The sequence below is a fragment of the Macaca thibetana genome, chromosome 16 (genome assembly GCF_024542745.1).
Source record: "Macaca thibetana thibetana isolate TM-01 chromosome 16, ASM2454274v1, whole genome shotgun sequence".
Lineage (NCBI taxonomy): Eukaryota > Metazoa > Chordata > Mammalia > Primates > Cercopithecidae > Macaca > Macaca thibetana.
The window spans coordinates 20836107-20858405 of NC_065593.1; positions in this window are offsets into that span (position 1 = coordinate 20836107).

Consider the following 22299-nt stretch of genomic DNA (forward strand, 5'->3'; position numbering starts at 1 on the left):
ACCCACTGTCACCCACTGTCACCCACTGTCACCCACCGCCTCTCAGAAACTGTCACCCACTGTCACCCACTGTCACCCACCGTCACCCACCGTCACCCACTGTCACCCACCGCCTCTCAGAAACTGTCACCCACTGTCACCCACTGTCATCCACTGTCACCCACTGTCACCCACCGTCACCCACCGCCTCTCAGAAACTGTCACCCACTGTCACCCACTGTCACCCACCGTCACCCACTGTCACCCACTGCCTCTCAGAAACTGTCACCCACTGTCACCCACTGTCATCCACTGTCACCCACCGTCACCCACCGTCACCCACCGCCTCTCAGAAACTGTCACCCACTGTCACCCACTGTCACCCACCGTCACCCACCGTCACCCACTGTCACCCACTGTCACCCACTGTCACCCACCGTCACCCACTGTCACCCACTGTCACCCACCACCTCTCAGAAACTGTCACCCACTGTCACCCACTGTCACCCACTGTCATCCACTGTCACCCACCGCCTCTCAGAAACTGTCACCCACTGTCACCCACTGTCACCCACCATCACCCACCGTCACCCACTGTCACCCACCGCCTCTCAGAAACTGTCACCCACTGTCACCCACTGTCACCCACCGTCACCCACCGTCACCCACTGTCACCCACCACCTCTCAGAAACTGTCACCCACTGTCACCCACCGTCACCCACCGTCACCCACTGTCACCCACCGCCTCAGAAACTGTCACCCACTGTCACCCACTGTCACCCACTGTCATCCACTGTCACCCACCGTCACCCACCGTCACCCACTGTCACCCACTGTCATCCACTGTCACCCACTGTCACCCACCGTCACCCACCGTCACCCACTGCCACCCACCGCCTCTCAGAAACTGTCACCCACCGTCACCCACCGCCTCTCAGAAACTGTCACCCACCGCCACCCACCGCCACCCACCGCCACCCACCGTCACCCACCGCCTCTCAGAAACTGTCACCCACCGTCACCCACCGTCACCCACTGTCACCCACTGTCACCCACCGCCTCTCAGAAACTGTCACCGTCACCCACCGTCACCCACCGCCACCCACCGCCACCCACCACCACCCACCGCCACCCACTGTCACCCACCGCCTCTCAGAAACTGTCACCCACTGTCACCCACCGCCACCCACCGCCACCCACCGCCACCCACCGTCACCCACTGTCACCCACCGCCTCTCAGAAACTGTCACCCACCGCCACCCACCCCGCCACCCACCGCCACCCACCGCCACCCACCGCCTCTCAGAAACTGTCACCCACTGTCACCCACCGCCACCCGCCACCCCGCCACCGCCACCCACCGCCACCCACCATCACCCACCGCCACCCACCGCCACCCACCGCCACCCACCGCCACCCACCGTCACCCACCGCCTCTCAGAAACTGTCACCCACCGTCACCCACCGCCACCCACCGCCACCCACCGCCACCCACCGTCACCCACCGCCACCCACCGTCACTCACCGTCACCCACCGTCACCCACCGTCACCCACCGTCACCCACCGTCACCCACCGCCTCTCAGAAACTGTCACCCACTGTCACCCACCGTCACCCACCGTCACCCACCGCCTCTCAGAAACTGTCACCCACTGTCACCCACTGTCACCCACCGTCACCCACCGTCACCCACCGTCACCCACCGCCACCCACCGTCACCCACTGTCACCCACTGTCACCCACCGTCACCCACCGCCTCTCAGAAACTGTCACCCACTGTCACCCACTGTCACCCACCGTCACCCACCGCCACCCACCGTCACCCACCGTCACCCACCGCCACCCACCGCCACCCACCGTCACCCACCATCACCCGCTGTCACCCACTGTCGCCCACCGTCACCCACCATCACCCACTGTCACCCACCATCACCCACCGCCTCTCAGAAGCTGGGCGTCACCCACCGCCTCTCAGAAGCTGGGTAGTACCCACCGCCTTTCAGAAGCTGGGCATCACCCACCGCCTCTCAGAAGCTGGGTAGTACCCACCGCCTCTCAGAAGCTGGGCATCACCCACCGCCTCTCAGAAGCTGGGTAGTACCCACCACCTCTCAGAAACTGGGTGTCACCCTCCACCTCTCAGAAGCTGGGTGTCACCCTCCGCCTCTGGGAAAAGGCGGCTTCTGGAGGTGCCACCCTCAGCCTCTGGGAAAAGGCGGCTTCCGGAGGTCCTAACTCTGTAGTACTTCTAGCTTCTTCTGTGTGGGCCACAAATGCAACTGGAGAAAGCCTCAGGCAGAGTCCCAGGTGTCTGGAGGAAGAAGCTTTCAGCACGTGGAGGTGAATGGTGGGGGATGGGGATGGAGCAGACACTGTCGGCTGCAATTACCCACCCAGCCTTTGCCCCCTTCCTGTGAGCTCTGACCTTGTTCTGGTCCCTGTGTCCACCTACAGCCTGGCTTGTGTCTTCTCAAGAGAATCCTGATCGGTCGGAGTCATTATGGTCGTCCCATTCTCTTTGTCAGTGATCTGTTTGAGAAGGAACCTGTTACCCACTCCTGGCCAATCAGAGTGGAAGATCATCTACCTGAGGCGCTTGGGAGAGCTTTGCTCCTTGGTAAAAGGGAGGAGGAGACACGCTCCTCTTCTGCTGCTGGGCACGGTCGGCCATGGATATGCTGCCTGGGTCTGTGGCAGACATCTCGCTACAGTGACAGGAGCTAATTGGAAGGCCACGCCGGTGTACTGAGGAAGGCAGGATCTCTGGGAACCCCAGTCCTTAAGATATACCCATGCTTGGCACAACTGAATGTTTAAGAAAAAAAAAAAAAAAAAAAAAGACACACCCAAGTGAAATTCTTGCATATGGGCACCAGAGCCATCAAAAATGTTCATATCAGCAAAGCTCAGAGTAGCCAAAAGCTGGAACCACTCAGTGAGGTGGTCCCACGTGGGATATTATACATCAGCTAAAGGATGATCTGGGCTCCTCAACATGGATGAACCTTGGAAACAAATTTTAAAAAGGGTCCAGGCACGGTGGCTCACGCCTGTAATCCTAGCCCTTTGGGAGATCGAGGCAGATGGATTGCCTGAGCTCAGGAGTTCGAGGCCAGCCTGGGCAACAGAGTGAAAGCCCATCTCTACTAAAATACAAAAAATCAGCCAGGCATGGCAGCCTGTGCCTATAATCCCAGCTGCTCAGGAGGCTATGGAAGGAGAATTGCTTGAACCCAGGAGGGGGAGGTTGCAGTGAGTGGAGACTGCACCACTGCAGTTCAGCCTGGGCGACAGTGCGAGAGTCCGTCCCGCCCCCCCACCAGAAAAAAAGGAAGTCTGTTTACATACATGTATTTATGATACAACGGTATTTTACAATGCAATAAAAAGTACAAACTTTAGGACAGGGACAGTGGTGACCTCTTGGTGGGGGCCAGGGAAAGGGGGAAGAGAGGAGTGCACAGGACGATGAGATGGTTGGTTATGTTTGGCTTCTTGGTTTGGATAGTTGGTTCATGCCTGTTTAAGGAAAAGATAAAAGAAAGAAAAAAAAAAACACCCGAGTCTTTTTTCTGCTGAGGCCCAGGCTGGAGTGCAGAGGCGACATCTCAGCTCACTGCAGCCTCTGCCTCCCGGGTTCAAGTGATTCTCCTGCCTCCCGAGTAGCTGGGATTACAGACATGCACCACCACGCCTGGCTAATTTTGTGTTTTTAGTAGAGATGAGGTTTCACCACATTGTCCAGGCTGGTCTCAAACTCCTGACCTCAAGTGATCCCCCTGCCTCGACCTCCCAAAGCACTAGGATTATAGACATGAACCACTGCACCTAGTCCAATACTAGTTTTTAAAAATCATTTACCTCCATAAAATATACATGTACTTTAAAAAGTTAAAATGTATCAAAACTTACCCATACATTTACAGACCATGCCTGCAGTCAAGAGAAATGTAAATGAATTTAAAGATGCAGTGTTCAATCTAACTGTATAAAGTTAACTATAACACATACTGGACCAGTATAATAATTTAAGGATGCAGTGTTAAATCGTAACTTATAAAGTTAACGGTAGCCAGGTGCGGTGGCTCACACCTGTAATCCCAGCACTTTGGGAGGCCGAGGCAGGTAGATCACCTGAGGTCAGGAGTTCGAGACCAGCCTGGCCAACCTGGTGAAACCCGGTCTCTACTAAAAATACAAAAAAAAAAAAAAAAAAAAGGCCAGGCATGTTGGCCGGCACCTGTAATCCCAGCTACTCAGGAGGCTGAGGCAGGAGAATTGCTTGAACCTGGGGGGCAGAGGTTGCAGTGAGCCGAGGTTGTGCCACTGCACTCTAGCCTGGGCGACAAGAGCAAAACTGCATCTCAAAAAAAAAAAAAAAAAAAAAAAGATAGCTGTAACACATACTGCGCTACTGTGATAATTTTGTAGCTGTCTCCTGTTGCTATTTTAATGAGCCCAAGTGTTGCAAATATCCCCCTTAAAATGTCATGTGACAAAGTAAATTATCTAGCCGGTGGCTCATTCCTATAATCCCAGCACGTTAGGAGCCTGAGGAGGGAGGATCACTTGAGGTTCGGGAGTTTGAAACCAGAAATTTTGAAAAATTTTAAAATTACCCAGGCATGGTGGTATCTGCCTGTAGCCCCAGCTACTCAGGAGGCGGAAGCAGGGGATCACTTGAGCCCAGGTGTTTGAGGCTGCAGCGAGCCATGACCGTGCCACTGCACTCCAGCCTGGGTGACGGAACAAGACTCTGTCTCAAAACAAAAACAAAAACACACATGAACAAACCTGCCGTGTGAGGCTGATTATCTCCACGTGAGCAGCTTGCCTCTCCAGGAAGTTATGAACAGCAGGAAAAAGTGCTCGATGGCAGTTCTCCGGTGTCTTTCACTGTGTTCACTGCAATACCCTCAACCTTAGCAACACCCAGGACCCAGATGAGCCGCTGCCAAGGATGCTGGAAGTGCTCCCAAAAAGCAAAGGAAAGTCCTGACATGACAAGAAAAAGCTGAATTGCCTGATACGTACCATAGATGGAGGTCTGCAGCTGCGGTGGCTGCCGTTTCAGACAGACGATTCATCTTGTACACAGATGACATAAACTTAAAATGATCAATGTCAGTACAGTACTGTCAATGTTTTCTCTCTGATTTTCTTAATCACATTTTACTTTCTTGTATACGATACACATGCAAAAAAACGTGTTCACCGACGGTTTATGTCATTGGTAAGGATTGCGGTTAATAGGAGGCTATTGTGGCCAGGCGCGGTGGCTCACGCCTGTAATCCCAGCACTGTGGGAGGCCGAGGCGGGCGGATCACGAGGTCAGGAGATCGAGACCATCCTGGCGAACACGGTGAAACCCCGTCTCTACTAAAAATATAAAAAACCAGCCGGGCGTGGTGGCGGGCGCCTGTAGTCCCAGCTACTCGGGAGGCTGAGGCAGGAGAATGGCGTGAACCCGGGAGGCGGAGCTTGCAGTGAGCCCAGATCGCGCCACTGCACTCCAGCCTGGGCGACAGAGCGAGACTCCGTCTCAAAAAAAAAAAAAAAAAAAAAGTAGGCTATTGTTACTTACGTTTTGGGGGAGTCAGAAGTTACACACGGATTTTTGACTGCACGGGGACTGGCATCCCTAACCTCCATGTTGGTCAAAGGTCAACTGTGTTTGCGTGGGTGTATGTTTATGTTTATATATAAACATAATATATATTAAATATATAAAATATATAAAAATATGTTTATATATACTATAGATGTTTATATGGTATATGTTTATAGATACTATATATGTCTATGTATAATATATACATTTCTTTCCTTCAAATTATTTGAACCAGTTTTAATATCCTATTGGTTTCTTCATCGAAGTGCTGAGTAAAATTTTACATCAAAGGTGTGGTTTGACCTTTTTGAAAACCATAATTTAGCACTGAAATGAAATGCTTCCCCCCTTACTTTAAAAGAACAACATTCTATCTTAACTTTTTGTTTTCTTTTTTTAATTTTTTTTGAGGCAGAGTCTCACTCTGTCACCCAGGCTGGAGTGCAGTGGCGCAATCTTGGCTCACTGTAACTTCTGCCTCCTGGGTTCAAGCGATTCTCCTGCTTCAGCCTCCTGAGTAGCTGGGATTACAGGCGCTGGCCCATCACGCCCAGCTCATTTTTGTATTTTCAGTAGAGACAGGGTTTTACCATGTTGGCCAGGCTGGTCTCGAACTCCAGGCCTCAAGTGATCCACCTGCCTCAGCCTCCCAAAGTACTGGGATTACAGGCAAGAGCCACTGTGCCTGGCCCCATTCTATCTTAACTTCTATTTATTTATCTGGAAAATGCTTCTAAGCCTGCAACAGCACATGGAATGGGCAGCTCTTGGAGCACAGCTGTTTGTCTCAGTCGGACCAAGTTCCTTGAGGTTAGAAAGTATGAGAAAGTATGATGTCTTTACTTCTGCTCTTGCAGCCCTGCCCAGCTCTCGGCACAGAGCTGACGTTCTGTGAGTGGCTAAATGAGCAAAGCAAGGGTGATGGGACCGATTCTTGTAACTCTGAAAGAAACTGGTCAAGTGTACTCCTTTTTTTTTTTTGAGACGGAGTCTCACGCTGTCGCCCAGGCTGGAGTGCAGTGGCGCGATCTCGGCTCACTGCAAGCTCCGCCTCCCGGGTTCCCGCCATTCTCCTGCCTCAGCCTCCTGAGTAGCTGGGACTACAGGCGCCCACAACCGCGCCCGGCTAATTTTTTGTATTTTTAGTAGAGACGGGGTTTCACTGTGGTCTCGATCTCCTGACCTTGTGATCCGCCCGCCTCGGCCTCCCAAAGTGCTGGGATGGAGTCAGAGCAGGCTTGAGCTACCGCGCCCGGCCAAGTGTACTCCTATTCGATAGACGAGGGAACTGATACACAGCGGTGTAAAGTGGATCGCTCAACTTCACAATGCTGGTTCGTCACCAAATGGGCCGGGACCCACGTTCCCAGTTCCACGTCTCCTGCAGGAGTGCGGCAGACCTCACCAAATGGGCCGGGACCCACGTTCCCAGTTCCACGTCTCCTGCAGGAGTGCGGCAGACCTCACCAAATGGGCCGGGACCCACGTTCCCAGTTCCACGTCTCCTGCAGGAGTGCGGCAGACCTCACCAAATGGGCCGGGACCCACGTTCCCAGTTCCACGTCTCCTGCAGGAGTGCGGCAGACCTCACCAAATGGGCCGGGACCCACGTTCCCAGTTCCACGTCTCTGCCGGACCTTGGGCCGGGACCCACGTTCCCATCGTCTCCTGCAGGAGTGCGGCAGACCTCACAATGACGTTCACTGAGCAACAGGAAAGATGGTGGCGCCTTCACTGTTGGCGTCAGCTTCCTCGTTTATACCTTCTCCTTGCAGTCTCGGCGGCTGTTACTGTTACGAGCTCTTCAAACATTCTCCAGAGTGGACGTTTCTCTCCCAAGAAGGATCAGGTTTTCCCCTTTGGCTGGCGCTGATGTGGGCAAGCCCTGGGTAGGGCTTGCGGTTCCTGCCTTTCCTACTGGCCTGGCTGCTGATTCCAGCTTTTTACTCTGTCCTGCCCACACCGAGTGTCTTCCCCAAGGCAGACAAGAGTGTCCACACTTCTGCAGCACCAGCCTTTGGTGTGGGCGAGAGGAGTCCCTGCCCTGGGTCTCGTGCTCCACTGGATCCTGCTCTCACTCCACTCCAGCTGTGTCTCTCCCTGAGTGTCAGGAATCACGTGGAATCGAGGGGTCTCACCCACATACAGCCTATCCCCCTCCTTCCTTCTAGCCCACAATCCGAGTACCTGGGACCTTGGAGTTTCTTGCCCAGATAGCCCCAGCCTGCTTGTAGGGCCTGTGTGGGCCTCTTTCCTCCTGAGCAGTCCTGGGGCAGGCAGCGTGAATGGAAACCGCACAGGCAGGCTCAGGCGTCCACACCCATGTGCCCACGGGACCTTCTCAGTGCTGGAGCTGGAAGTAGGAAGAGGAGGTGCAGGCCGGGGGCGGGCCGCAGAAACCTGAAGAATCGGAAATTCTAAATTTAAATCTGACCTTCCAGGTTGTTGCGAAAGTGTATTCGTCAAGGTAGGAGAACAGGACATATTTTCCTTAACAGTTTGTCATAACTTTTAATATTTAGACATAAGGTGCGTGGGCTGCCGTGTCTGCTCTTGCCCCTGTGAAAAGCAGGTCTGCGCTTCCCTTTTCCTCCTCCGAGAACTCACGCCAACCGCTTCCTGGTTTTCACTTCATACCTTAGGAAAAAAAAGGAAAAGAAAAACTCTACAACTAGTTAAGTACATTGCACCACATCCATATGGTGGGTTACTTGGCTGCCTCTAAAAAGGAAGGAGGCAGCTCATTTTAGGCTGATGTGGAACAAAGGCCAAGACTGTTCACGGAGAGGGAGTGAGGCACGGTGTGTGGGGTTTGCTACCCTCTGCTGCCCCGTGCTCCGCCCCAACCCCAGGACCTCCTTGCTGTTTCTCCGGCACCTGCTGTTCCCTGCCACTGGAACACTCTTGCCCTGGCTGGCGTCACTTTGTTCACATGTCACCTTATCAGAGTAGCCTTTCCTGACCTTTCCCCCGTGTCCCTTTGCTGTGCTTTTTCCCCTCCACAGCACGAGTCACCGCTTGGCATGTACATCTGTTTATCTGTGTAGCATCTTTCTCTTTCTACTAGAAACAGGAGAGCTGGAAACTTTGTTTTGTTCCTGGCTGTACCCCCATCACTAAAGTAGTGCCTGGCATACGGCAGGCATTCGATCGATAGTTACCACATAAACACGTGTGTAAAAAAGATGCATCTATGCATATATGTATGTGCCTGGAATAGTGCTACAGTGATACATAAGAAATGGGTAAAATGATTGTCTCTTTGGAAGGAGAGGAAAAGACACTTAGTTTTCACTCTTCTTTTCTGATGCTTCACTTTGTTGCCACATGCATATAATACTCATTTTGAATTTTTTTTTTTTTTTTTTTTTGAGACAGAATCTCTGCGATGTTCAGGCTGGAGTGCAGTGGCGTGATCTTGGCAACCTCCGCCTCCTGGGTTCAAGCGATTCTCCTGGCTCAGCCTCCCAAGTAGCTGGGATTACAGGTGTGTGACACCATGCCTGACTAATTTTTGTACTTTTAGTAGAGACAGGGTTTCACCATGTTGGCCAGGCTGGTCTCAAACTCCTGACCTCAAGTGATCCGCCCGCCTCAGCCTCCTGAAGTGCTGAGATTACAGGTGTAAGCCACTATACCTGGCCGGGATTTTTTTTTTTTAAGTTGCACAAATTCATCAACAGAAGGAAAAATTTTTTAAAGTGGTTGAGGGCTGGGCACGGCGGCTCGTGCTTGCAATCCCAGCACCTCGAGAGGCTGAGGAGGGCGGATCACCTGAGGTTGGGAGTTTGAGACCAGCCTGGCCAACATGGTGAAACCTTGTCTCTACTAAAAATACAAAAATTAGACTGGTGTGGTGGCTCACGCCTGTAGTCCCAGCTCCTTGGGAGGCTGAGGCATGAGGATTGCTTGAACCCAGGAGGCAGAGGTTGCAGTGAGACGAGGTTGTGCCGTTGCACTCCAGCCTGGGTGACAGAGTGAGAACCTGTCTAAAAAAAATGGGGTTGAGGCCAGGCGTGGTGGCTTATACTTGTAATCCCACTTTGGGAGGCTGAGGCAGGAGGATCACTCAAGGCCAAGAGTTCAAGACCAGCCTGGGCAACATAGGGAGACCCTGTCTCTCCAAATTTTTATTTTGTTTGATTGATTGATTGATTGAGAGGGAGTCTCATTCTGTTGCCCAGGCTGGAGTACAGTGGTGCAATCTCAACTCGCTGCAACCTCCGCCTCCTGGGTTCAAACAATTCTCCTGCCTCAACCTCCTGAGTAGCAGGGATTACAGATGCGGGCCATCATGCTGCTAATTTTGGTATTTTTAGTAGAGACAGCGTTTCACCACGTGGGTCAGGCTGGTCTCAAACTCCTGACCTCATGATCCACCCACCTCGGCCTCCCAAAGTGCTGGGATTACAGGCGTGAGCCTCCGTGCCTGGCCTAATTTTTTTTTTTTTAATTAGCCAGGTGCGGTGGTTCACCCACAGTCCCAGCTACTCAGAAGGCTGGAGCTGGAGGATCACTTAAGCCTGGGAGTTCTAGGCTGCGGTGAGCCATGACCCACCACTGCCTTCCAGCCTGGTGACAGATTGAGACCCTCTCTCAAGAAAAAAAAAAAAAAGTGGTTGAGTTTCACAATGGAATATTATGTGGCAAAGAAAAACACAAACGGTGGTCTAACGTGACCACATGTACAAATCTCTAATGTGCAGCAAAAATCCTGTAAGTTTTGGAAGAATACAAATGGGCAAATCCATGAGACAGAAGGCAGCTTAGTGGTTGCAGGAGCTGCAGGGAGGGCGACACTGGGAGTGATTATTTCATGGACATCCGATATTCTCGCCCCACCCCCCATCAATAGTGCTCAGAGAAAACGAATGTTCTTATATGATCTTCCTTGTATGTGGAGGTTTATTATGGAAATTGGCTTACATGATCATGAGGGCTGAGAAGTACCACAATCTGCCACCTGCCAGCTGGAGAACTGGAGAGCCAGTGGTAGAATTCAGTCCAAAAGTCAGAGAACCAGGAATTCCACTGTCTGAAGACAGGAGAAGGTGGATGTCCCAGCTCAAGAACAGAAAGGAAGTTCATCCACTCCCTCCTTTTTGCTCTGTGTGTCCCCACATGACTGGATGATGTGCCCACTCACATCGGTGAGGGCGACCTCCACTCAGTCCACGATTCAAACGCGAATCTCTTTCCAGAAACACCGTCTCAGACACACCCCCAAATAATGCCTAACGAGACACCTGGGCATCCCTTATCCCATCAAATTTACACACAAAATTAACCATCACAGTTCTTACGGGGTGATTGAAAACATTTTGAAACTAGACAGAGGTGGTGGTTGCATAACATTGCGAATGCTCTAAATGGTACACTTTAGAATCGTTAATTGTATATTATGTGAATTTTGCCTCAATTTTTAAAAGCATACAGCATGACTGGGCACGGTGGCTCACGCCTGTAATCCCAACAGTTTGCCAGTCTGAGGCAGGCGGGTCACTTGAGCTCAGGAGTTTGGGACCAGCCAGGTGCAGTGGTACATGCTTGTAGTCCCAGCTACTCGGGAGGCTGAGGCAGGAGAATCACTGGAACCCGGGAGGCGGAGGTTGCAGTGAGCCGAGATTGCACCACTGCACTCCAGCCTGGGTGACAGAGCCAGACTCTGTCTCAAAAAAAATAAAAGTGTCAGAATGAAAAGTAGACTCTGCTGAAGACTGTCTCCACTGTGGACCAAATTCTAGTTTCCTGTTGCATTCATTTCCTGGGGCTGCCCTAGTAATCACCACAAACTGGCTGACTTAAAACAAACTAGGTGTGTGCTTTCACAGTCTGGCAGCTGGAAGCCTGAAATCAAGGTGCCAGCAGGGTGGTGCCCCTCTGGAGGCTCCAGGGGAGAATCAATCCTTCCTCCCTCCCTCCTCCTTCCCTCCTTCCCTCCCTCCCTCCCTTCCTTCCTGCTTTCCTGCTTTCCTTCTTTCCTTCCTCCCTCCCTCCCTTCCTTCCTTCCTTCTCCCTCCCTCCCTCCCTTCCTGCTTTCCCTCCCTCCCTCCCTCCCTCCCTCCCTTGCTTCCTTCCTTCCTTCCTTCCTTCCTTCCTTCCTTCCTTCCTTCCTTCCTTCCTCTGCTTTCTGGAGGCTCCAGGGGAGAATCAATCCCTCTCTCCCTCCCTCCCTCCTCCTCTCCTCCTTCCTTCCCTCTTCCTTCCCTCCTTCCCTCCCTCTTCCTTTCCTTCCTTCCTTCCTTCCTTCCTTCCTTCCTTCCTTCCTTCCTCCCTCCTTCCTCCTTCCCTCCCTTCCTTCATTCCTTCCCTCCTCCCTCCCTCCCTCTCTCTGCTTTCTGGAGGCTCCAGGGGAGAATCAATCCCTTCCTTCCTTCCCTCCCTCCCTCCTTCCTCCCGTCCTTCCTCCCATTTCTGGAAGCTCCAAGGGAGATTCCTTCCTTCCTTTCTCCGGTTTCTGGAGGCTCCAGGTGTCCTTGGGTTTGTGGCTGCATCACTCCAGTCTCTGCCTCCATCTTCCCAGGGCCGCCTTCTAGTCTCTATGTACATCTTGTAATGATGCTTGTCACTGGATTTCGGGCTGGCTAGACGTCCAGGATGATCTCATCATGACAGCCGCGATTTAATTATGTGTGCAAAGACCCTTTTTCCAGATGAAGTCACAGTCACAGGCTCTGGGAGTTAGGATGTGGACATATATTTTTCAGGCCGTCGTTCAACCTACTAGATCTATGAATCCAAGTGTCTTTCCTTTTTTTTTTTTTTTGAGACAAGGTCTGCTGTGTCCCCCAGGCTGGAGTGTCACGATCAAGGTTCCCTGAGACTTCCACCTGCCAGGTTCGAGCGATCCTCCTAACTCAGTCCCCCAACCTCCCTGGCCCCTGTAGCTGGGAGTATAGGCACGTACCACCACACCCTGCTAATTTTTTTATTTTTAGTAGAGACAGGGGTTTCACCCTGTTGCCCAGGCTGGTCTCAAACTCCTGGGCTCAAGTGAGCTTTGAGCTCCCTGCTTTGGCTTCCCAAAGTGCTGGGATGACAGGCGTGAGCCACTGTGCCCAACCTAAACCCAACTTTCATTCTTTTTTTCCAATGCCACCCCCTCCCCTTCCTGCAGCTCAGATGGGGGCAGGTGGAAGGAGGGCTCTCTTCTCTTTCTCCCTCATCCTTCTGCTTTGATCCCCTCCAGATGTGGGCATCTGAGGGTTTCCCAGGTGCCCCGTCGTAACACATCCTCGGACTGGCCTCTTGATCCACTCCCGAGGAGCACCTCAGCCTCTGGTGATGGGTTCCCTCGCCCCCGATGCTGCCTGAACCCCGCTTTCTTCCAGTTTCTACTTGGCTTTTGGGAAACTCCCCTGGTCCAAGGGTGGGAAGGCAGGCCTGCTCTGCCTCTACCCAGTTTTGCCCCGCTGCAAGCACGGAGCAGTCTCCCCACCCCTAATTCTCTAGGCTAGAAATAGGCAACAGGCTCTGGGCACATGGTTTGGGTTAAGGGGTGGGGAGGGGGTGGGAGGGTGACCCCAGGGGACATTTGGCAATGCCTGAAGACATTTTTTAATGGTCACAACTGGGGGTTGGATGTGTGCACTACGATTTAGGGGGTAGAGGCCGGGGATGCTGCTAAACATCGTACCATACACAGGGCAGCCCCGTCTCCCCCCAGAGGATTACCTGGCTGAAAAAGTCAGTTGTGCTGTGGCTGAGTAACCCTGCTCAGGGTTACTGCTCCCGAACTCCAGGGCCCCACGCTCTGCTCCTGGGCTGCGGAGTGTCAGCCAGGCTTCCGGGGAGGAAGAGGCCCATCCTGCAGGCAGCCTCGATTTCTTGGAAGGATCTTCTGGGTCGGGTTGGGCGGGGGGGGTGAAAGGGGAAACACAGGTGGGGTTAAAGACAAGCTTGTCTTCTCATAACCCATTGACCTGTTGCCTGGGTAGCTCCCCTCCCAAGGAATATGGTCCTCTGCTATCAGTGTGGAGGGGTGAGGGGCAAAGGACCAGCTTGGTTCCCTCTTGGAAAGTCTTGAAGGGTGTCTGACAGCTCCTCTTTAGAGGCGAAGGTCCTTATCACTTATCCGTGGGTATGTTTGAACGTATCCCAAAGGCTTATGGGCTGGCAACTGAATCCCAGTGTAACAGTGGTGGGGGGTGGACATGTTCAGTAAGAGCCTGATACGAGGCGACTGGGTCACAAGGGCCGAGCCCTCTTGAACGGGTTAATGTTTTTCTGGCAGAAGTGAGTTAGGTCTCGTGAGAGCAGGTTGTTCTAAAGTGAGTCAGACCCTGGTGACTCTCCCTCTGTTGTGTGCGTACTTTCTGAGGGGCTGTGCAGTCTGGCGCCTGGTCTAGGGTGTGCAGCCTGGCGCCTGGTCTGGGGGGGGTGCACACGTGTGGACTGAGGGGCTGTGCAGCCTGGTAGCTGGTCTGGGGGGGGTGCACACGTGTGGACTGAGGGGCTGTGCAGCCTGGCGCCTGGTCTGGGGGGGTGGTGCACACGTGTGGACTGAGGGGCTGTGCAGCCTGGTAGCTGGTCTAGGGTGGGGTGCACACGTGTGGACTGAGGGGCTGTGCAGCCTGGTAGCTGGTCTGGGGGGGGTGCACACGTGTGGACTGAGGGGCTGTGCAGCCTGGCGCCTGGTCTGGGGGGGTGGTGCACACGTGTGGACTGAGGGGCTGTGCAGCCTGGTAGCTGGTCTAGGGTGGGGTGCACACATGTGGACTGGGGCTGTGCAGCCTGGCGCCTGGTCTGGGGGGGGTGCACAAGTGGACACCTGTGTGGCAGCAGCCCCCCCCGCAGTGAGCATGCAGGAGCCCCCGCCCGTGAGAGGATGAGGGCGTCTCACACTGGGTGGGGGGAGGGGAGTGGAACAGTCCTGAGTGTGCTGCCTTGTGAGCCAAGGGGACAAACACTGGGGCAGGAGAGAAGGGATTGGCTTCTGGAGTTAGCCAGGAGGCTGCACCTGTGTTCATCTGTTAGCCATCCCCAGGGCACAGACAGATAAAGGTGGTTTTGTTACTGTCATTGGGACCTTATGTGGTTAAGACCTGGGAAAACAAGGGTTAAGTGAAACGTGTGAGAATCCCATTTAGGAAGAGCTGGCACAGAGCAGAGGTGCAACAAGTATTTACTGAAAGCTGTAATAGTCAAGGAATAGAAGGTTGGGGGATTGGGTTCGTGTGGGCTCCCCCGGGGCACAGCTAGGGCCAAGAGGGAGGCTGCAGGGAGCAGCCTCAGGTCACCTATGCGTCTTTCTCAGGCGGTTGGCAGTCCCAGGGAAGGCTGAGTCACCCCCAAGACACCGGGTGGTCTGCCACCGTCTGTGCAGGCGGCGGTGTGAGCAACTCCTGGGGGCTGGGTGGTGGGCTAAGGCCCGTGGAATCCCCGCCCCCTCCAGGCTTTAGGGTTAAGAAGTGACGAGGGAACATTATCATTAATAATGTTTTCCAATTGAGGGTCTGCAGTGAGCGAGACCTTGGCTCACAATCTCATTCAACCATCACAACAGGACTATTGTTGTCTCTGTTTTGCACATAAACTGAGTCTTGAAGTTCGAGACCAGCCTGGGTAACACAGTGAGACCTCGTCTCTACAAAACATACAAAAATTAGCCGTGTGTGGGAGCCCTGCCCACGGCCCCGACTACTGGGGAGGCTGGGGTGAAAGGGTCGCTGGAGCCCGGAGGCGGAGGCTGCAGTGAGCCGCGCCCTGCCCTCCAGCGAGGCCGTGGGGACCATCCAGAGGTCGCCATCCAGAGGTCGCCCAGCAGGTGTCCTCGGGCCGGGGCTCTGCAGCCGCAGGTCCCAGCGGGGCGGGCGGGGCGGGCGCGGGTTTCGCGGTTGCCGCCAGAGGGCAGCGAGGGAGCGCGCGGGCTGCGGGGCGAACCCCAGGTGAGTCCAGGGGGAAGTGGGGCCGCCCCAGGTCCGGGGCCGTCCGAGGCCGGGGGGGTGCGCGTGGCTCAGGGCGGGGCCGGCGGGGCGCGCAGGGCGGCGGCGGGGACCCGGGAGCTCTTGGTGCCGCGCATGGGGGCGATTCCGGGGCCGGCGGGGCGGGGGCAGGGCCTGGAGCCGGGTTTCCTCCCGCCGGGGCCGGAGCCTGGGCTGCACCCGACTGCGCAGAGCAGCGCCCGGGCCGGAGCCCCCACTCCGAACGGCTCGCGCTCCGCCCCGGCCTCGGGGACCCTCGGAGACCCTCGGGGATCCTGCGGCGCCCCCTGCTCGGGGTGGGGGTGGGGGTGGGGGGCGGGACGCGGCGGGGCGGGGGGAGGGCGGCGCCGGGCGAGTTCCGGGGAGCGAGTCCACAGCGGCGTTTCCCAGCGCCCGCCCCGGCGCGCACGTGCGGGGAGGGGCCCCGGGTCCAGGCTGCCGCCCCTCTGCACCTGCCTCGCCTGGGGCGGGGACCCGACGTCCCACGAGATTGGGGGCGCCACGGGGGCCCTGGGCCCTGCACAGCTGGGCCTTCGCCCGTGGCTGGGAGGTCGGAAGGCGGGGCGCGCGTGGGGGATTGGGGGGTCCTTCTCACGGCCGGGACCGACGCCTCCACTCGCCCCGCCCGCCCCTCCCAGCCTGAGGCCCGCGAGGTCGGCTTGCAGCCCTCCCAAAGCCGCTTCCCGGCGTCGGGCGGAGGCGTCGGGCAGGCGCTTCCATCCGTCCGGGCGCCTCACTGCCCCGGGCGCCGGCACCGCCTTTCCTTTCCTGCGCTGCAGGGAGGCCTCTGCCCGGGGGGTCTGGGGCTTTTGTGCCTCCTGCCCGGCTGCTCAGAGGGTCCGCCTGGGTCCGTAAATCCCCGGGGGTCGCCCTGTGGGGAGGCGTCCTGCTGCAGGTGGAAACTGCCCCCGGGGAGAGATCAGAGCCTTGGAGATTCCGGGGAATGGTCACTGTCACCCTGCGTCTGTGCAGCCTGAGGGCAGGGGGAGCCCTGGGGACGCCCCTGCAGACCCTGGTGGGCGCGTGGGTAGACTGAGGCCTGCTGTCCCGTCCCCGCCCCGCCCCACACCGGGGGAGACCGCATCCGGGCCGCCTCCAGCCCCCACCCCCGCCCCGTGCCTCTGACATCCCCTCAGCCTCCCAACTCCCATCTCCTGAAAAACACAAAACCCAGCATCTGAGCCTTCAGCTTGTTTTGTCTTTTCTCTGTCACATTTTCCCACAAGAGCTCGGCACCTGCTCACTCCCTCACCCAGCTGCCCCCCTCCATCCTCTGCAGCCTGGCTGCCGCGGCCACTGCGCTGAAACTGCTGAACCCAAAAGTCATTTTGTTTCCAAAGCCGCCTCTTCTGTGGGGCCACCGTCGCTCTTCCGTGGAAGCGGACCTTGGCGCGCTGGGGTTCAGCTTGCAGCCTCCCCGCCGTCGTTTCTGGGCACGCCTCTCTCCTGGTTCCTTCTCCTTGGCTGAGCCTTCTTCCCCCTTTCCTGGGACTGTTTTCCCAAACCCTGTGTTGTGCTTCTCACGGGGCTGGCTCGGGGAGTCCTCTGAGAATGTCCACTCTGACTTCCAGCCCATCCTGTCTTGCTCTCTGGGTGCCCCGGTGTCACCGAATACTCAGCGCACCCAACTGGCCGCCTCCCGCTCCCCGTCTCAGGCAGCTGCCCTCGCTCACTTCCCGCTGGTGGGTTCCCCTCATTCTCTATCATTTACACTCCTCTCCGAATGTGTCTGCCTCTCCCCTCTCCTTTGTGACCGATTCCTACAGGACTTGAACACCTCAGTCCAGAGTACAGCGGCCTCTTAGCTGGTCTGTCTCCTGCGGCAACCCCCTCCAGCCCCATCTGGCATGTCACCTCCAGAATGATGGTCCCTCTCACCCTGTCACCGACCCCCTCCCCACCTAGATATCTTCAGAGGCTCCTATGTCCTCCCAGGCAAGGCTCAGCTCCCCTGCCTGGATTTGAAGGCCCTCAGTCACCTGGCCTCATTCTCGCAAACCAGTTTCCAATCCTGCAGCTTCTTCCCTCCCGCCGCTGCTTGAGCCCCTTGCCCCTACCCTCTGGGACTTGGCTCAGGTGCGGTTTCCTTGGAAAAGGTTTGCTCACCTCCTTGCTGCGCTGGGACCGTTTCCTGGCTTCCCACTCCACAACGCCCTCAGGCCACCAGCTGCAGCTGTGGGCTGATCTCACATCCCCTCTGTCCCTGATGGCTGCGGGAAGCTTGTTTCCCTTGTCTCTGGCTCTCCAGGACTGGGCGCCCTGTAAGCACTCAATGGAGGCATTCCCACCCTCAGACCTTCAAGAACACCTCCCCAGCATCCTTTAGAGTTCAGTTCAAGCACCACCTCCCTCCCGGACGGTTCCCTTCTTCCAGTCCCTCTGCGTTCCTGCTGGGCTTGTTGAAGGATCGGTTGCAGGTTGTGCCACACAGTTTAGTACTTTGTTCTCTGCTATTAGCCTCCTATTATATCATGAGTGCGAGATACACTTTTCCAGCTCTTAATCACTGCAGCTGTTTGTCGAGTGGGTTGTCCTGTGCCGGGCAGTGTGCTAATCATTCCAGGTAGTCCCTCGTTTTCCTTTATCCTAGAGACATCCAGAGGGGTAAGCATTAGGATTATTGTCCTCATTCTGTTTATGAGGACACAGAGAGGGCCAGAGACCTGCCTAAATCACACAGCATAGAGGTGGGCAAGGCGGAGGCTGGAACTCAAGTCTGTCTGACTCCCAAGGTTGTTTTTAGATGGTAGGATTTGCTGTTTGTCCAGGAAGGTGTGTTTTTCAGTCCAGGGAGTGTGTGCTACACTTCTGTGTCCTCTCAGCCCCTGGCCCAGTTGTGCACGACTTCCTGGTGGCTCGGTTGGTTGGTTGCTTGCTTGGGACTCTGCTGGACTCCAGGAAAGGACTTTGTAACAAACAGATGGTTAATGATGGGACCAGTGATCCAGGGAGGCTATGACATGAACCCCAGGACGCCTTGGAAACAGGCCGTTTTTTCTGTCTTGCCTTAAGTAAGAGCTGTGAATAGAGAGAACCTTGCAAGGGTCCTGGGATCATTTCTGCCTCGTAAGGCACCTTGAAATGCCTTTTCTTTTCTAACAAAACTCACTCCCCTCACCCCAAATGGGAAAGCCTCCAACTAAGTTTCTTCAGGAGACGTCCTTCCCTTCTGTGTGCGGGTCACTGTCATAAAAACGAGCTCCTGCTGTGAAATACGGTTACCATGGCAACCAGTCTCGCAAGGCCGGAATCTCCTGCTCCTGGGCCTCTTGCACTGTATGTTTTGAGGGGGTTTCTTCCGTCTTTGTCATCTAAAAAAACCAAAATACTCCTCTTCACTCTTCTTTTGCATCAACGTTTAAAAACATTTTTTTTTTCCAGGCAGTGATTTTTGGGTATGTTGGGTGCCCCAGCAGGTTGTCACCAGGCCGCTAGCACACCATTAATAATGACCCCAGCACAGTGACCGTGGTCGAGGTCTCATTTTGAGTGACATCCAGTACAGTAGCTGCTGCTGCCGTGCATCTCTGATGTCTGGAGAGGCTGAGGGATGGGAGCGATCTGGCGTGGAGGGGAGGGCTCGCTGGTGGGGCTCCGCTCCAGCTGGACGTGGTAGAGTTGCTTGTCCTCAGTTGCCATCTCCTTTTCTTTGAGGACCTTGCTCACAGATATCCAGGCAGGGGACGCCCAGAGCAGGCTACCACAGGGGTGTTGAGAAAGACGGGAAACCTTCAGTGGGAATCGGTCCTGTGAACACTGATGAGGGCTCACCTTGTGCAGACGCTGCTCCCTTGTTTAAACCTCAGCCAGATGATGTTAGAGTACTAGTGCCATTTTACAGGTAAGGAAACTGATGCACAGAGAGGTTCAGTGTTTGTCCAAAGACACACAGCAAGGAGGGGACTTTAGTCCTAGAAAGTCGGACTCCTTTGACCAATAGTAATCTTAAAATTTTAAAAAAAATTTTAAATTATTTTTTCATTTTTTAAATACCCAGACTTCAAGGAGATGGCCCGTACCCTTTACATGGTGCTCTGTAGACAGTGGAAGGACCATGTTTAAAGAATGAAAGGGTAAACTGGAGGGGGGAAGTACATTGACTTTCCCAATATTTGAGGCTTAAAGCAGTAGTTTTCAACGATGTGTATTTTAGGATGGGTTACAGTGAAAAGGCATATACTAGAATGTTCATAGCGGCACTATTTGTAATAGCCAACCCCCCACCCCCGGAAGCCCCCTAATGTTTATCAGCAGTAGAATGGACACACAAATTGGGGTGAAGGCCGACCATGGAGCACCCCACTGTGCTGAGATGGAACAATCTGTGACCACACGGCACACGTGGATAAATCACACAATGTCGAGCTACAGGAATGAGACGGAAAGGAGCATGTCCATGCCTGATTCCACATCCATAAAGTGCCAAGAGGGCCAAATGCATGGAAGGTGTTGGAAGTCGGGGTCGTGGTTTCCAGGAGGCATGAGAAGGGCTTCCGGGAGGCAGAGGAAGGCTTCTGGGAGGGATGATAAGGGCTTCCGGGAGGCATGAGGAGACTTCCGGGAGGGATGAGGAGGGCTTCCGGGAGAGAGGAGAACAGCTTCCGGGAGGCAGAGGAAGGCTTCTGGGAGGGATGAGACTTCCGGGAGGCATGAGGAGACTTCCGGGAGGGATGAGGAGACTTCCGGGAGGCATGAGGAGACTTCCGGGAGGGATGAGGAGGGCTTTCGGGAGGGATGAGACTTCCGGGAGGGATGAGGAGGGCTTCCGGGAGGCATGAGGAGACTTCCAGGAGGCAGAGGAGGGCTTCTGGGAGGCATGAGGGGGCTTCCGGGAGGGATGAGGAGGGCTTCCGGGAGGGATGAGGAGACTTCCGGGAGGGATGAGGAGGGCATCTGGGAGGCATGAGGAGGGCATCCGGGAGGGATGAGGAGGGCTTCCGGGAGGCATGAGGAGACTTCCGGGAGGGATGAGGAGACTTCCGGGAGGGACGAGGAGGGCTTCCGGGAGGCATGAGGAGGGCTTCTGGGAGGCATGAGGAGACTTCCGGGAGGGATGAGGAGGGCTTCCGGGAGGGATGAGGAGGGCTTCCGGGAGAGAGGAGAACAGCTTCCGGGAGGCAGAGGAAGGCTTCTGGGAGGGATGAGAAGGGCTTCCCGGAGGCATGAGGAGGGCTTCTGGGAGGCATGAGGAGACTTCCGGGAGGGATGAGGAGGGCATCCGGGAGGCATGAGGAGACTTCTGGGAGGCATGAGGAGGGCTTCAGGGAGGGATGAGGAGGCTGCTGGGAGGCATGAGGAGGGATGATGAAGCTTCTGGGAGGCATGAGGAGGGCTTCTGGGAGGCATGAGGGGGCTTCCGGGAGGGATGAGGAGACTTCCGGGAGGGATGAGGAGGGCATCTGGGAGGCATGAGGAGGGCATCCGGGAGGGATGAGGAGGGCTTCCGGGAGGCATGAGGAGACTTCCGGGAGGGATGAGGAGACTTCCGGGAGGGACGAGGAGGGCTTCCGGGAGGCATGAGGAGGGCTTCTGGGAGGCATGAGGAGACTTCCGGGAGGGATGAGGAGGGCTTCCGGGAGGGATGAGGAGGGCTTCCGGGAGGGATGAGGAGGGCTTCCGGGAGAGAGGAGAACAGCTTCCGGGAGGCAGAGGAAGGCTTCTGGGAGGGATGAGAAGGGCTTCCGGGAGGCATGAGGAGGGCTTCTGGGAGGCATGAGGAGACTTCCGGGAGGGATGAGGAGGGCTTCTGGGAGGGATGAGGAGGGCATCCGGGAGGCATGAGGAGACTTCTGGGAGGCATGAGGAGGGCTTCAGGGAGGGATGAGGAGGCTGCTGGGAGGCATGAGGAGGGATGATGAAGCTTCTGGGAGGCATGAGGAGGGCTTCTGGGAGGGATGAGGAGGGCATCCGGGAGGGATGAGGAGGGCTTCCGGGAGGGATGAGAAGGGCCTCCGGGAGGCATGAGGAGACTTCCGGGAGGGATGAGGAGGGCATCCGGGAGGCATGAGGAGGGCTTCTGGGAGGGATGAGACTTCCGGGAGGGATGAGGAGGGCTTCCGGGAGGCATGAGGAGACTTCCGGGAGGGATGAGGAGGGCATCCGGGAGGCATGAGGAGACTTCTGGGAGGGATGAGGAGGCTTCTGGGAGGCATGAGGAGGGATGATGAAGCTTCCGGGAGGCAGAGGAGGGCTTCAGGGAGGGATGAGGAGGCTTCCGGGAGGCGGGAGGAGGGCATCCGGGAGGCATGAGGAGACTTCCGGGAGGCATGAGGAGGGCTGATGAAGCTTCCGGGAGGCAGAGGAGGGCTTCCGGGAGGCATGAGGAGACTTCCGGGAGGCAGAGGAGGGCTTCAGGGAGGGGTGAGGAGGCTTCTGGGAGGCAGAGGAGTGCTTCCTGGAGGCTGGTACTGCCTGGTTTCTTTATTGGGGTGTCAGTCATAGGGCTGCTTCTTTCCATCAGTGCTAACGCTAATCCGGGTGTACTCCTCTGTGTGTGTGTGTTAGGCTTAATACAATGGAAAGAAACGGGAATAAAGACTGCAGGGATCCTAAACCTGGCACGTGAATACAGACACACCATTCCAAGAGGCCACTTTGACTTCACTGTACCTGCAGCCCTGGGTTTCTTGTGACGGGTGGGAGGTGATATGAGGGTGAGCACCCAGGCTCCCGAGGGGTGAGCTCTGGGAACGAGGGAGCTGAGCCTGGACCGGCTCTGGTTTCTTCCTGTCTCCCTCCACCCCGCTGGGTCTGGGGAGAGCTCTCTTAGCTAGAAGGTGGCTGC